At 44.9% G+C, this 14,876-nt stretch overlaps 1 protein-coding gene across 1 annotated transcript in view; it reads right to left on the bottom strand.

Annotated features, from left to right (window-relative positions):
* gabrb3 (gamma-aminobutyric acid type A receptor subunit beta3) overlaps positions 1 to 14,876 on the bottom strand; it is a 509,233-nt gene that overhangs the window by 31,862 nt on the left and 462,495 nt on the right. The window lies entirely within an intron of this gene.

Raw genomic sequence — 14,876 nt, 5'->3', positions numbered from 1 at the left:
CTGGGGTAGTCTCAAGGGATGTAGTTGCAGGGAAAGTGTATGAAGTCCTCCTCTGGTATGTAAATAATAATCTTATCTTGTTATATGTAATAATCATTTAATTTTCAATACAACTGTAATTCCTTATCAGGAACTTGTCAGGATGGAAGAGCCTTCATGATGAAAAATTACACATTTTTTTGGCTCCTGCTTGTTCAAATTTGAAAGCCTTGAACTATTTCTTGCTGAGACTGGACAATGGGGGAGTAGGGTGCACAGGAGGTGGGGCAATTAAAAATAATAAAAACTGAGATTTGTGTTAGGGAAGGATATTATTGGTGGTGGAGCCAAGTAGAATTGATAGTTATAAGATATAAATCAGTAGTGGACTAACTGAATAGTGGATTAGGCTCGGGGGGGCTGAATGGCCTACTCTTGCTCCTATATTCCTAAGTATACAGCCAGGAGCTCGGACAGAACTTGGGAAGTGGCCTTACATCCAACTAGACTGAGGAGTAATTTGAAGCTAGGAAGGTGCATGGGTAGTCTGAAAGGTTTGGGAAGAGAATTCCCAACTGCGTGATAGCTAAAGGCTGATGATTGAACTGAGAAAGGTGGGTCATCCAATAGGTCAGCAGCAAAATTGCAGTTGGTGAAAACCTGGACTTAGAGCTAGATGAGGTTGCAGGGGAAAGACCACAGACATATTGCAACTGAGGAAGAGATTTTATATTGCATTAGTTGAGCAGTATTAATGTGGAGTAGGAGAATGCGAACCCACTATGCCTCATTTATATAAAAAAAATTAGACATAAAAATTACTTTGGTTCAGAAAAGATACAACAAAGGTTCTCTATAGTCAATGACTTCTGGGAAAATATGTTGTTTTTCAGTTCTGTGCTTGCCAGCCTCTGATTTTCTACCTATCAAAGTGAATTGGTGTAAAAGTGATGTAACGGTCAGTAGAGAAAAGCCATGAGTGTAAAGTATTGGGGAAAAAGCTTCATGCTCAAATTGTCCATTGGCTCAAAGAATTTGAGGCAAATTGTCCTGCCTTCAGTTTTCACAGTGTATGAAGCAGATATGGGTGAAGTCCAATCAATGGACACTGGATCCCTGCATAGATATTTTCATTATAATCAATAAACCAACTTAAAATAAATAGCTGCTGTTAACACAATTATAACATCAATGTTGTTGAGATATGGAATTGATTTTTTTCCCTTGAAATTAATTGAATTGGTGTTCATACTGTGCAAGAAGACTGAAAGCAAGTTTTGTGGTGTGAGATGCCCAACATTGACCTATTGAATCCACAGACTCCTGTGGGTTTAATTCACTCTGTTGAGTAGTTAGAGTGCATGGTGTTAGCTTCCTGCCTATGATATTCTATACAGTTAGTCCATTTATTTTAAAAGGGTTCAAGGCTGCGTTAAAATACTCGAGGCAGGAACCAGTGAGCTAAAAATAGGTCATAGATGGAATTAAACCCTCAGGAGTACTGCAGTGTTTGTCACGCCCATTCCAGGCCTGCACAGTGAATGGTGAAATTGGAGTTTATTTTTTTTTTATTAGCCTGTGCTACTTGTCCATCAGCCACTCAAACATAGCATGTCAGATTGGGAAAGAAAGAAAGAATTAATGAAACTATTAAAAAACAAAGCAAACCAACAAGTACAGGTCAGGCATTCCAGATTTCTGCTGTGATTTCCGTGGGTGGGTGAGGGTTGCTATGGTTCCTATGGTTGCTATGGTGAGAAGTTGCATCACTGTCATAAAGACATTGAACAAACTGCTCCTGAAACACTAAACTGAGGGCTTTTAAACACTGCAGTGCTGTTGCCAATGGCAGTCCTGATTGGGAGCTCTCAGATAAATAAGGCAGCTTTCATTCTATCTAAAGAGGTGGTTTGAGGTGGTTGCCCTGGCCCTCTCAAGACCCCATTTTCTCCTGATTGCTCATTTGTTTTGAGCTTCCATTGTCCAGCTGCAAGGTAAAGTTGTTTATTTGCAAGCAAACCCGTGTGCAGTTTGTCTGTTGCTGCTATTGCTGTAGAACGTTTTCTGCAACATAAATAGGCAGATTCCACAACACTGATAGCTCAGGTTATTACAGAACCACTTTTATTTCAATAGAGAAGCAATATATGACTGGGAGGTAGCAGTGTGTTGGCGTACTAATGTACTGCATGGCAAAGAGGTATCAAGGAGTGTTGTTCCTACAAATCCTGATGTGGTGAGCTCTCAACTGCAGAATCACTGAACGGTTACAGCACAGAAAGAGACCATTTGGCCCATCATGTCTGTGCTGTCTCTCTGAAGGAGCCATTCACCTAATACCATTCCCCTGCCTTCCTCACTTAGCCCTGCATTCTTTCTTTTGGATATTAATACCAATTCCCTCGATTGTCTCGATTGAACCTGCCTCCACCACATTCTCAGGCAGTGCATTCCAGATCCTTACCTCTCGTTGTGTGAAAATGATTTTCCTCATGTCATCATTGCTTCTTTTGCCAATTACCTTAAATCAGTGTCCTCTTGAGTTCTCGATCCTACCACCAATGGGAACAATTTCTCCCTTTCCACTCTGTCCAGACCCCTCATGATTTTGAATACCTTTATCAAATCTCCTCTCAACCTTCTCTTCTCCAAGCTATGCTCCTCCAATTTATCCACATAACTGAAGTTCCTCATCGCTGGAACCATACTCATGAATCTTTTCCGCACTCTCTCTAACACCTTCACATCCATCATAAAGTGTGGTGCCCATGACAGAACTCAATACTCAGATTGCGGCTGAACCAGTGTTTTATACAGATTTAACATTACTTCCTTGCTTTGGTTCTCTATACCCTTATTAACAAAGCCTAGGACACTGTAGGCTTTATGAACCATTCTCTCAACCTGTCCTGCCACCTTCAATGATTTCCGTACGTTTACACATCAACGAGAGCCATCTGAGATACTTCTCTGCACAGAAGAAAGAAAAATCAGAAAGTGACTCATGCATGGCTGCTCTCCTGAGAGCATCTCTTGGTCTCCTTGGTTAGGGTAGTATGGGCAGAACATTCAGCTTCAAAGAAAAATAAAATGGAAGGAGGACATGTGTAATGGGTCCATTGCCAGTCCCCACACACTGATCCAACAAATGTCAAAGTTCTGCTTATGGGAGTAACATTTCATCACATGTGATGTTGAGGCTAGGCCTCTTTAGCACAGGGCCAGAGGGCATTAAATGATCATTGGCTCCATCAAAGCCACCACAATATTGGGCAGCCCAGCTGGCTGTAAGATACTAGGTTGATTTGCAGTTCTGCTGCTTGTTTCCCTTGAGCAGGGAACCTCAGAAATACTCTCCATGGACTCTTAGTTTTCCTTCCTGCTTCCTTAATGCAGAATCCTAACATGTGGCAGGCTTATCATGATTAAAAAGAAAGTTGGCTGGATTTATTATCATTACTCATTTGCTGCGCAGAAATGGATGGAAAGTATGTACAAGATTGGTGTAACTTTAGTGTCACTGCTCAGCACAGTTTCTTCTCAGTTATTATGCTTTCAATTTTTACCTTGTGGCTGCCCCTCAAAGGTAGCTTCATGGATGATCCATGTGTCTATCTTCCTGCATCTTCCATGGGTACCATCAATGCTGCTTATGGGCTCACCATCTAGGAGGTGTGATTTGATGAGAACAGGAATAGGTCCTTCTTACCAATGCCCACCTCCCCCTCATCTTCTTTCTTTCATCTCCAGAGATGACTCAGAATTGCATTCTGAGGAAAATCTGTGTGAAAACGTCTGTTCAGTCTTGGTTTCCATTTAGTTTTGTACTTCTTGGCCACTTCCCCTCTGATGAAATAGTTGGAGAAGGCAAGGACATTCTGGAAGAGTACAGCAATCTCCATATTTTATTCTTCCTTCAATTGTCACTTTCTGTGCATGTGCACCAGAAAAATGCAGAGTTGGCGGGGGTGGGGGTGATTGTGTAAAATCTAATTTAATTTTATTTTGTGTAGACAAATTTTCCCTTTGCTAATTTTAGTGTTATAGTGATTTAGGTAGTGGATTATACATTCGGAACACGGGAACAGGAGGGGGACATTTGGCCCATCGAGCCAGCTCCGCCAATGCAGTTAGATGCAGGCTGATTGTCTACCTCAATGCCACTTACCCACGCAATCCCCATATCCCTTGATGTCACTAGTCTCCGGTAATCTATCGATTTCTGTCTTAAACATGCTCAATGATTGAGCCTCCACAGCCCTCTGGGGTAGAGAATTCCAAAGATTCACCACCCTCTGAGTGAAGAAATTCCTCCTCATCTCAGTCTTAAATAGCCTGCGCCTTATCCTGAGATTATGTCCCCTGGCTTTAGATTCACCAGCCAGGGGGGACATCTTAGTTACCTATCTACCCTGTCATGCCCTGTAACAATTTTGTAAGCTTCAATGAGAACACCCCTCATTTTTCGAAATTCTAGGGAAAACAGGCCCAGTCTCCCCAGTCTCTCCTCATAAGACAATCCCACCACCCCAGGGATTAATCTGGTGAACCTCTGTTGCACTCCCTCCATGGCAAGTATGCCCTTCCTCAGATAAAAGACCAAGCTGTGCACAATACTCCAGGGGCAGAGGCAGGTGGGGGTGGTCGGGAAGCCAATTAAGGCCCGCCCAGCATGAAACACATGCTGCAGTGCTCAGCGATGCCTGTGTGGTGGGAGGGGGTGAGGAAGGCGAGTAGGGTGAGCGGGCGACTTCGCGCATGCCCGCGAGTGCTAGAAAAGCTCCCTGAGGCACAGAGCTGCCTCAGGGAGATGAAGAATGCAGAAAAACAAAAATAAAGAATTTTTAAATGTTAAAGAACATGTCCCCTCATGTGACTCTGTCACACGAGTAGGGACATGTTATGAATGAAATGTAAAATTTTTTATTTTATTTTTATTTATTTGTGGATGAGGTTTCCTAAAAAACGCAAAGGCCGCTTGGCCTTTTCGCCTGCCCGCCAACTGTAAGGTTGGATGGGCAGCGAAAAATGTTAGTTAGTTAATACGTTCGTACCTTACTAGGCCTTCTAATTGTTGGCGGGCGTGCTGCTGATTCCCATGCACGCCCGCCGACCGAACTATTGCGCGACTGCGAGTCGATGTCGGGATGCTCGCCCAACGTCATCGCGTGTCACTTCACGCTCAAGCAGGTTGGGCACATACCCGCCACCAAAGTGAAAATCCTGCCCCAGGTGAGGTATCGCCAAGGTTCTATATAGGTGCAGCAAGCCATCTTTACTCCTGTACTCAAATCCCCTTGTGATGAAGGCCAACATATCATTTACCTTCCTAATTGCTTGCTGCACCTGCATGCGAGATTTTAGTAACTCATGAACAAGGTCACCCAGGTCTGTTCGGACACCCTCACTTCCCAAACTCTCACCATTTAAGGAATATTCTGCCTTTCTGTTTCTTTTCTGCCAAAGTGAATAACTTCAGACTTATTCTCATTACATTCCGTCTGCCATGTTCTAGCTCATTCACTTAGCCTGTCCAAGTCCTTTTGAACCCTTTGCAATCTCCTCACAACTTACATTCCCACCCAGTTTGGCGTCATCAGCAAATTTGAAAATATTACAAATGTCTCTACATCCCAATCATTTATATAGATTATGAACAACTGTGGACCTAGCACTGATCCTTGTGGTAACCTACTAGTAACAGCCTGCCGTTCTGAGAATGATCCATTTATTCCTACTCTCTGCTTTCTGTCTGCTAACCAATTCTCAATCCACACTAGAATATCCCCCAAATCCCATGCGATTTAATTTTATTTACTAATCTCCTATGTGGGACCTTATCAAAAGCCTTCTCAAAATCTAAATACACCACATCCACTGGTTCTCCTTTATGCTACAAGTAACATCCTCAAAAAACTCCAGCAAGTTTGTCACACATGATTTCTTTTTATAAATCCATGTTGACTCTGCCCAATTTTACCACTCTTTTCTCAATGTCCAATTATCAAATTCTTTATAATAGGTTCTAACGTTTTCCCTACTACTGACATCAGACTAACAGGTCAATAATTCCCAATTCTCCCTCTTCCTCCCTTCTTAAATAGTGGGTTACATTTGCTACTTTTATTCTGATTTCTTTATTGAGAAGCCTATAAGTACTACAAGAACCAGCACTGCAGTTGACCAAAGCAAGAGTAATCCCAGAAGTGATGGTTAGGTAATATCAAGTTTGAATTTCAAGAGCTTGTAGACTGTAAGTGGAAGGAAAGGCTGAAGGACCAACAGGATAGTTTGTAATAGTTTTCAAGATACTGGAAAATAATGAGTTACAGTAGGGCAGAGGACCAAGAACTTCAAAACTATCCACTCAAAGTAAACTTCTAGGCTAATGCCACTGATGAACAGGATGTCTCTGCTCTATGCCAACTTTTTAAAAATGTGTTCATGGGGTGTGAGTGTCACTGCCAAGGCCAACATTTGTTGGCCACCCCTAATTGCCCTTGAGAAGGAGGTGATGAGACACCTTCTTGAATCCCTGCACTTCATGTGGTGTAGGTGCACAGTGCTGTTAGAGAGGGAGTTCCAAGATTTTGAGCCAGCAAACAGGACATACTTGGGCAATTTTTCACATTGTCAGGGAGATGCCAATATTGTACCTGTACTGGAACAGATTGACTAAGGGTACAGTTAGTTCTGGAGCACAAGTGTTCAGTACTGCAGCCAGGATCTTGTCCAGACCCAAAGCTTTTGCAGTATCCAGTGGCTTCAGCCCTTTCTTGGTTACCACCGGGAGTGAATCAAATTGGCTGAAGACTGGCATCTGTGATGATGGGGACCTCAGGAGGATGCTGAGATTGATCATCCACTTGGCACTTCTGGCTGAAGGTGGTTGCAAAAGCTTCAGCCTTGTCTTTTGCACTGACTTGCATAATGATCTTGAATTCAACAGAACAAACTTGATCAAGCTCTTTCAAAATATCATGATGGACAAGCTAATCAAATTAAATGCCAGAAATACTGAATTCCTTTGGATCTGTCAGAACTATCTGTCAGAATCTGTCAGGATTATTTTCAGTTTACATGCACCTGCCTCTGAGTGCTGGAAGATGAAACTCCTGTCCACTAACTTTGCAAGGTGGAGCTCTTGCCTTTGAGCCTTGGTGGAATAGTGGTATTCAGTTTAAATGGGAAATATTGCTCCTTGGTGGACCATTCTAGTCCATTAGTAAGTAATAACTGATAAGCTGAATAAAATAAATGGGACTGATCTGCCTTGGGTCTGATCAGAATCTCAAAATCACTGTTTAGCTTTTATCTCACAAAAGGCTGCGTTCACCCTTTTGCATTAAAAACGTATATGACCTTGCAGCCTGAAAAATTACTCCTATCTTTCTCTATTGATAATTTTCCCACTTGTAATGTGCTGCAATGACTGAGTGGAACTCTTGTCTTGCTGTCAAGTATAACCTATTCTAGAATTTATGCTAAGCAACCTCATTTACTTCAGCTAAAGCCTTCAAGCTCATGGACAGGATTTTTAGGTTGGCGTGTGGATGCGATAGGTGGGCCCGGGAGCGGCTGGGGAATGGACCGCTGACCGCAATCGGCCCCTGGTGGCGATTTCACATTGGCTGGCCAATTTACGGCCAGCCAGCGTGAAGCATGCGCTGAAATGCTCAGCGCTGCCGGGGTGAGGACGGGAGGAGGGCGGGTGCTGATGTAAGCGCAGGCGAGCACTGAAGACTTGAAAACAAATAAATAGAGTTTTTAAAATCCTGGAAAAAATATCCAAGAATCACAATCAGTCACGTGAACATATACCATATATGCTGTCCATAGATTTTTTTAAAAATTTAATTACAGAAACCTCAGCCCGCCTCTGGATGAGGTTTCGTGAAAAATGCAAAGTCCGTCTGGCCGATTCGCCCGTCTGTCAACTGTAAGGTTGAACGCACCGCGAAAAATCGGAGACAGTTACAACTTTAATGACCTTAATAGGCCTCTTAATTGTCAGCAGGCTTGCTTCTGACTTTCACGCACATGCCAATCGAAATATCGAGCAAGCACGGGATGGCATCAGGACACTCGCCCGATGTCATCACGCACGCACGCGCCCACACGCCGGCCTAAAAATTCTGCCCCGAAGTTTATATTTTTTGAGACTCTTTTATAAAGAAAACCAGATTGCTCAGAAGCTTCCAGCCTTTTCCATCACAGTACAATTTCTTTGACAGTACTTTCCAAACCCACAACCTCTACTGTCTGAAAGAATAAGGGCAGCATGCACATGAGAACACCACCAACTCGTTGAAACCTAGGGCAGAATCTCTGGCTCGGCGAGCGGGGGTGGGGCCCACTCGCTGAGGCATAAAATGACGCGGGGTGACATCGAGCGTGCGTCCCGACGTCACCCCCGCGTCATTTAGGTTTTCAGTTCGGCGGACACGCAGCCGGATCGGCAGCATGCTCACCGATCTGTTAAAGGCCTATTAAGGCCATTTAGAAACTAATTAAGGCAATTAGCTGAGCTGCCCGTCCAACCTTAAGGTTAGCGGGCAGGTGAAGAGCCCAGACGGCCTTCGCATTTTTCATGGAACCTCATCCACGGGTGGGATGATGTTTCATGAATGATTTAAAATTTTCAGAAAATTTTTTATTAAAATTAATGCACATGTCCCAGCTCATGTGACAGTTTCACATGAAGGGACAAGTCATAAAAATTTTCTCGCCACTTTATTACACTTTTTAGACTTAAAATTCATCTCCCTAAGCACCTCTGTGCATCAGAGAGATTTCTGCGTTCTTTCGAGTGCGTGCGCAAATGATCGCACTCCCGACTCAGGCAACCCCCACCCCTCCCACACAGGGAGCACTCAGCGCTTCCGGGTGCACATCACACTGAGCGGACCTTAATTGACCCGCCCAACGGGGAGAAGATTCTCCCCATAGGATCATTGAATTGGTACAACACAGATAAAGACCATTTGGCCTAACGTGTCTATGCTGGCCCTCCTAAGGGCCAATTCACGTACTGCTACTCCCTGCCCTCTCCCACATCCCTGCATATTTTTCCCTTTCAAATATTTAGAAAATTCAGAAAATGTAGAAAAATTTATGGCATAGAAGGTGGCCACTCTGCCCAACACGTCTGCGCCGGCTGAAAAATAAGCCACTCAGCCTAATCCCATTTTCCAGTCCGTAGCTCTGGAGGTTACAGGACTTTAGGTGCATATCCATATACCTTTTAAATGAGTTGAGGGTTTCTGCCTCCACTCTCCTTTCAACCAGTGAGTTCCAGCCTCCTATCACCCTCTGGGTGAAAAAGATTTTCCTCATCTTCTCTCTAATCTTTCTACCAATCACTTTAAATCTATGTCCCCTAGTCACTGACCTCTCTGCTAAAGGAAATAGGGCCTTCCCACCCACTCTATCCAGGCCCCTCACAACCTTGTACACCTCAATCAAATCTCCCCTCAGCCTCCTCTGTTCCAAGGAAAACAACTCCAGCCTAACGAACCTTTCCTCATAGCTGCAGTTTTTAAGGTCTGACAACATCTTCGTAAATCTCCTCTGTACCCTCTCTCATGTGGTGACATCCTTTCTTTAATGAGGTGACCAGAACTGCAGACAGTACTCAAGTTGTGACCTAACTAGTGTTTTATATAGCTGCAGCATAACCTCCTTGCTGTTATATTCTATACCATGGCTAATAAAGGGAAGTATTCCATATGTCTTCTTATAACCACCTTATCAACCTGCCCTTCTACCAAGCAGAACTGGAAGTTTTCACACCATCCAGACTTGGGAACTCGCCTTTCCTCCTGTGAAGCTGGGTCAAAATTCTGATACTGCCTCCCTAACAGCACTGTGGGTGTATCTATGCAACACAGACTGCAGCAGTTCAAGAGGGTACCTCAGTACCACCTTCTCAAAGACAATTATAGAGATGGCTATTAAATGCTAGCCTGGCCAGAGATGCCCACATTCCAAAAACAACTTTGATATGTGGTAGCGGTAGTAAAGTGGTCATTTGACATAAACTAAAGGATTTGTTGCTTCACTTTGGAGCCAAAAATAAAGAGAAGAACTTGCCATGAATTACATGGACAGCAGCCAATCAGAAGGATCTGACTCATTTACAGCAAAAATGAACAATAAAATCCAACCCAATGATTCAAGCTGTATGCCATGCTTTTGAAGGTACAGTCTGAAACAAGCCTTGCCACAATGATCAATACCCTGATTGGCTGCACTGCCAGCATCCCTTCAACCATATCTGCAGGCACAGGGATGCCCAGTTGGCACTCACTATGAGAAATTGCCTTTACATGGTACAACATCATCAGAGAGCCTCGTGCAGAGCTGCACCATCTGCTACAAGGATACTTGTAGCTGCCATGCAGCATAGAGCTGGCAAATTCAGCTAAAATATGGCCTGAAATTTGACTCATTCTGCAATACTAAGCTGCAATACTGATGGTGCAGTGGGGTGACACTGTGAGTGACTCTTCCTGCAATTACTTTATGCAGCACCACCTCCAGAATTTCAGTGGACTCCAGGCCAGCCACCCAACGAGCATCCTCCATCTACTTGAGCTTATCCAAAACTCTGCTGTCTGTATCCTAACTTGCACTAAGTCATCACCCCTCTTCTTTTTTTCAATCTTTCACAGGATGTGGGCATTGCTGGCCAGGCCAGCATTTGTTGCTCTTCTTGAATTGCCCTTGAGAAGGTGATGGTGAGCCGCTTTCTTGAGCCACTGCAGTCCGTGTGGACCTAAATTGGTTTCCATAAGACCATAAGACATAGGAGCAGAAATTAGACCATTCGGCCCATCGAGTCTGCTCCACCATTCAATCATGGCTGATAAGTTTCTCAACCCCATTCTCCCGCCTTCTCCCCATAACCTTTGATCCCCTTACCAATCAAGAACCTATCTACCTCGGTCTTAAATACACTGGTCTGGCAATGTTTCAATTTTGAAATTCCCATTCTTGTTTACAAATCGCACCTTGGCCATGACCCTCTCTATCATTATAACATCTTGTATCCCTACAAGATCTCTGCATTCCTCCAATTCTGACCTCTTGAAAGTCCTCAATTTTCTTTGCTCCAACATTGGTGGCCGTGCCTTCAGCTGCCGAGGCCCTAAGCTCTGGAATTCCTTCTCAAAACCCCTATGTCTCCCTACCTCACTCTCTCTTCTTTTAAAACCCTCCTTAAGAACATAAGAAATAGATTCAGGAGAAGACCATATGGTCTGTAGAGCCTGCTCCACCATTTTATATGATCATGACTGATCTTGGACTTCAATTCCACTTTCCTATGTGCTCCCTGTATCCCTTGATTCCCCAAGAGACCCAAAAGCCTATTTCAGCCTTTAGTATATTTAATGACGGTGCATCCACAATCGTCTGGTGGAAAATTCCAAAGATTTGCAACCCTTTGGGTGAAGAAATTTCTCCTCATCTAAGTCCTAAACGATTGGCCCCTTATCCTGAGACTGTTCCCCTTGTTTTAGATTCCCCAACCAAGAGAACCAACGTCCCAGTATCTACCCCATCAAAGCTCTTCATAATCTTGAATATTTCAGCGAGATCACTTCTCATTCTCCTGAGCCCCAGAGAACATCGACCAATTTACTCAGCATCCCTTCATAGGACAATCCTCTTAGCCCAGGGACCAATCTAGTCAACCTTCACTGTACTGCCTCCAAGGCAAGTAAAACCTACCTCTTTTCCAAGCTTTTGGTCACTTGTCCTAATATCTGCTTATGTGGTTAGGTATCAAAGCTTATTTAAAATGCTCCAATGAAATGCCTTGGGATGTTTCACTACATTGAAGACATTACGTAAATGCAAGATGTTGTTTTTGATGTAATAACAAAAGAGGGAGTGACGTTAATGCTGCCCCCACCCCCGGCACCCTGGAGGTGAGTTTGGTGGCCAGCTGGGGCATTTGATCAGGTGGGAGGTGCTGAGTGGTTACCCCGCCTCCACCCGATTAAGTCCAGGGCAGGAAGGCTTGTGGGTGTTCTTCCCACCCCAAATGCTAATTGAGGCCCTTAAGTGGATAATCAGTGCCTCATCCTGCCGCCACTGTTAGTCAACCAATGACGGGTGGGGAACTCCCTTGCAGGGGCACCAACAAGCAAACCTTGTCGGGGTTCCTTGCAGCCTCTCTTGGAGGTTCCTTATTGAAAGGCATACAGTGCCTGATTAAAAGACCCAACAGCAGGATCCCCCACAGCCCTCTCTAACAATACCCCCTCCCCTCCAAGCCGGCAAACTCTCCTCACAAACCCCACCCAACTCTCCATTCACCTGTGGCTTGGGTGCTGGGGGGGGTGGGGAGGGACGGGGTGTTGGGCAGCATTAGCGCCACCCCCTCTTTTGTCACCGGTGATCCCAGGCCTCTCCCTGGGTGCTTTACTAGCTACTGCCACCGCACCTGGTGGCATTGCGGGTAATGGAGAGCTGCCAGCCTCTGATTGGTCAGCAGCTAATGGTGAGCATATTTTACATCCCCTGGGTTCCCAATAAAGGCCCGACAGTGACCAGTGAGATGCCTGATGGGCACTTAGTTCCACTGGGTCTCCCCCAATGGTGGCAATGCCGGACTCTCGCCAATTCTCCAACCAACAGGTGAAGCCCCCATCACCAAGATTAAATTCTGCCCAGGGATTTGATTGGTGGCATCACTTGCACATTTACAGGTTTCCTCTCCCTTCATCTTTGCCCATCATTTCTTAGTGGCCTCCCCCATCAATCTCAGCAAAGGCTGATGGACAAAGGCAAATGAAGTGGACTCTCTTTGAGATTTACCTTGCGGCTTTTGGAATTTCTGTCAGCCAATTGTTGCACACCCCTTTCGTTTTCCCCACTCCTTAAATTACATAAACACATCCCTAATGTTCATATCCAAATCTGTTCCTGAGCGGTGGACATTTATGATAATAAACTGATGTCAGCAAATTAGGTGCAAGTTGCAGACTTCCATCATTGTGTTTGTTATACTTGTTTCCAAACCTTTGAATGCAAATTGCACCACTATCTCAAATCTAGCTTCATAACTGGCAAATCTTTCCACCCATTAATATCATTGCAACAAAAATATTGGAAGGATTGACAGAAAGGACAGAGAGAAATTAAAGCCATACTGGATTTGATCCTGAACTTTGCTTTAACACATTGCAATTTTCAAGGGGGTTCTGACAATGGGACCACCACTCTTTGCTGTTTATTCAATCGCTAATGATATGTAAGCCTAAACTGAATAAAATAGAAAGAAATTCTGAAGGAGAACCTTTCACTGAACTGCAAAACCAACGGAATCTGATGTGCCCTCTGGCAGGCCCAGAATTTGGAGCCAAGCCAGCTGTAGCTGTGTATTCCTATCCCTTCCCTCTGCCTGACCTCCCTTATCGCTAGCAGCATGTTTTCAGCACTGGGGGAGAGTGGGTATGTAACTGCTGTGTCTGTCCCAGTACCTGACCCTGGATGAGCACACCAGGGCCCAGGAGCAATGGCTATTTAAGAGTAGACTACTAAAACACTGGTGACTTCTTGATGAAATTTCACATCATTCTCTCGCAAGTTTCCAAATCCAGATGCAATACAGGTGGGTCAACTGACTCACACAATGTACATTAGATAACATTGGCACACTTTAGGTTGAGTGGATACTGGTATGACAAGAACAAAGAAAAGATATAAATTATGCAGAGCAGCCCTGTCATTCACCAGATTCTGGGAGATTTAATTTTGCAGTTTTGGTTCAGAGCAGAGGCGGAATTGTCCCAGATTTGCACCAAGTGCGGTAGTGGGTGGGTAAAAAATGTTTTACCCACCGGCCTCAATGGCAGTTTCTCATGCTGTATTGCCCCAAACCCGTTGCATTAATTATGCATTCCTAGGAAACATGCCATTTCCATGGTGGGCGAGCTCTCAATCGCCCGCCATGCAGTCACCTCCCCGCTTCATCATGCTGGGCACCATATTTAAAGTGCAGCTGTGTGCACCAATGTCAATGCTTCCACTCCATGACTGCTGCACGGAAGACATAGCCCCAAAAGGCAAGAAGAGTGCAGCCCCCAGGTTCAATGACATGTCCCTCAAGCACCTTTTGGACGTGGTGGAGGCCTGCCGTGATGTCCTCTATCCCTGCTCTGGCCGCAGGATGGGCAGTAACCTCACGAATCTGGCTTGGGAGGCGGTGGCAGCAGTGGTCAGTGCCAATGCCCTGCAAAAGACGACAACCAATCAGTGCCACAAGAGGATGGATGATCTCCTCCTCCATTCTGCCAGGATAAATCACTCTGAACTCACACACTCACAAACCCATGACACATCCACAGGGCCCTCACTCACTGCCAGTTCAAGGGATAGCACCATTCGCTTTCTCACACACACTTTCATTGTCCTCACCCCATCCATGGGACCACTCACCACCCACACATGCTAGGCATACTTATCATCTGGCCTGGCAGGTGTCCTGCTTAAACCCTCTCCACCTTTATTCATGCAGGACAAGCTGGCGCAAAAAGAGGGAGAGGTCATAGAACGGTGGAAGAATGTCTGAAATCAAGGTCCTCATGGACTTTGAAAACAGAGCCATCCAGCTGGCCGGCAAGGATCTAGACCATTCTGTGCTGATGGTGAGGTTGGCGCTGCTCAACTAAGTGAGGATCCAGCAGTGCAACATCCATCAGACAACCATGCTGTGAGTGATGTGTCGTGTTTCACAGGCCACTGCCACGCACTAATTAGCTCTCCTTGCTTTTGCAGGCACAGCTGGGAAACAGCCAACAGAGTCCATGACCCAGGGCCTCCAATCAAGCCCTGAAAAACCCTCTGAAGAGGAATCTGAAGGCACCCTCCTTGAAGACCCATCACAG

The sequence above is a fragment of the Carcharodon carcharias genome, chromosome 11, assembly GCF_017639515.1.
Source record: "Carcharodon carcharias isolate sCarCar2 chromosome 11, sCarCar2.pri, whole genome shotgun sequence".
Lineage (NCBI taxonomy): Eukaryota > Metazoa > Chordata > Chondrichthyes > Lamniformes > Lamnidae > Carcharodon > Carcharodon carcharias.
Note: the sequence above shows the minus strand (reverse complement) of the source record. Positions and strands in the feature narration are given on the sequence as shown.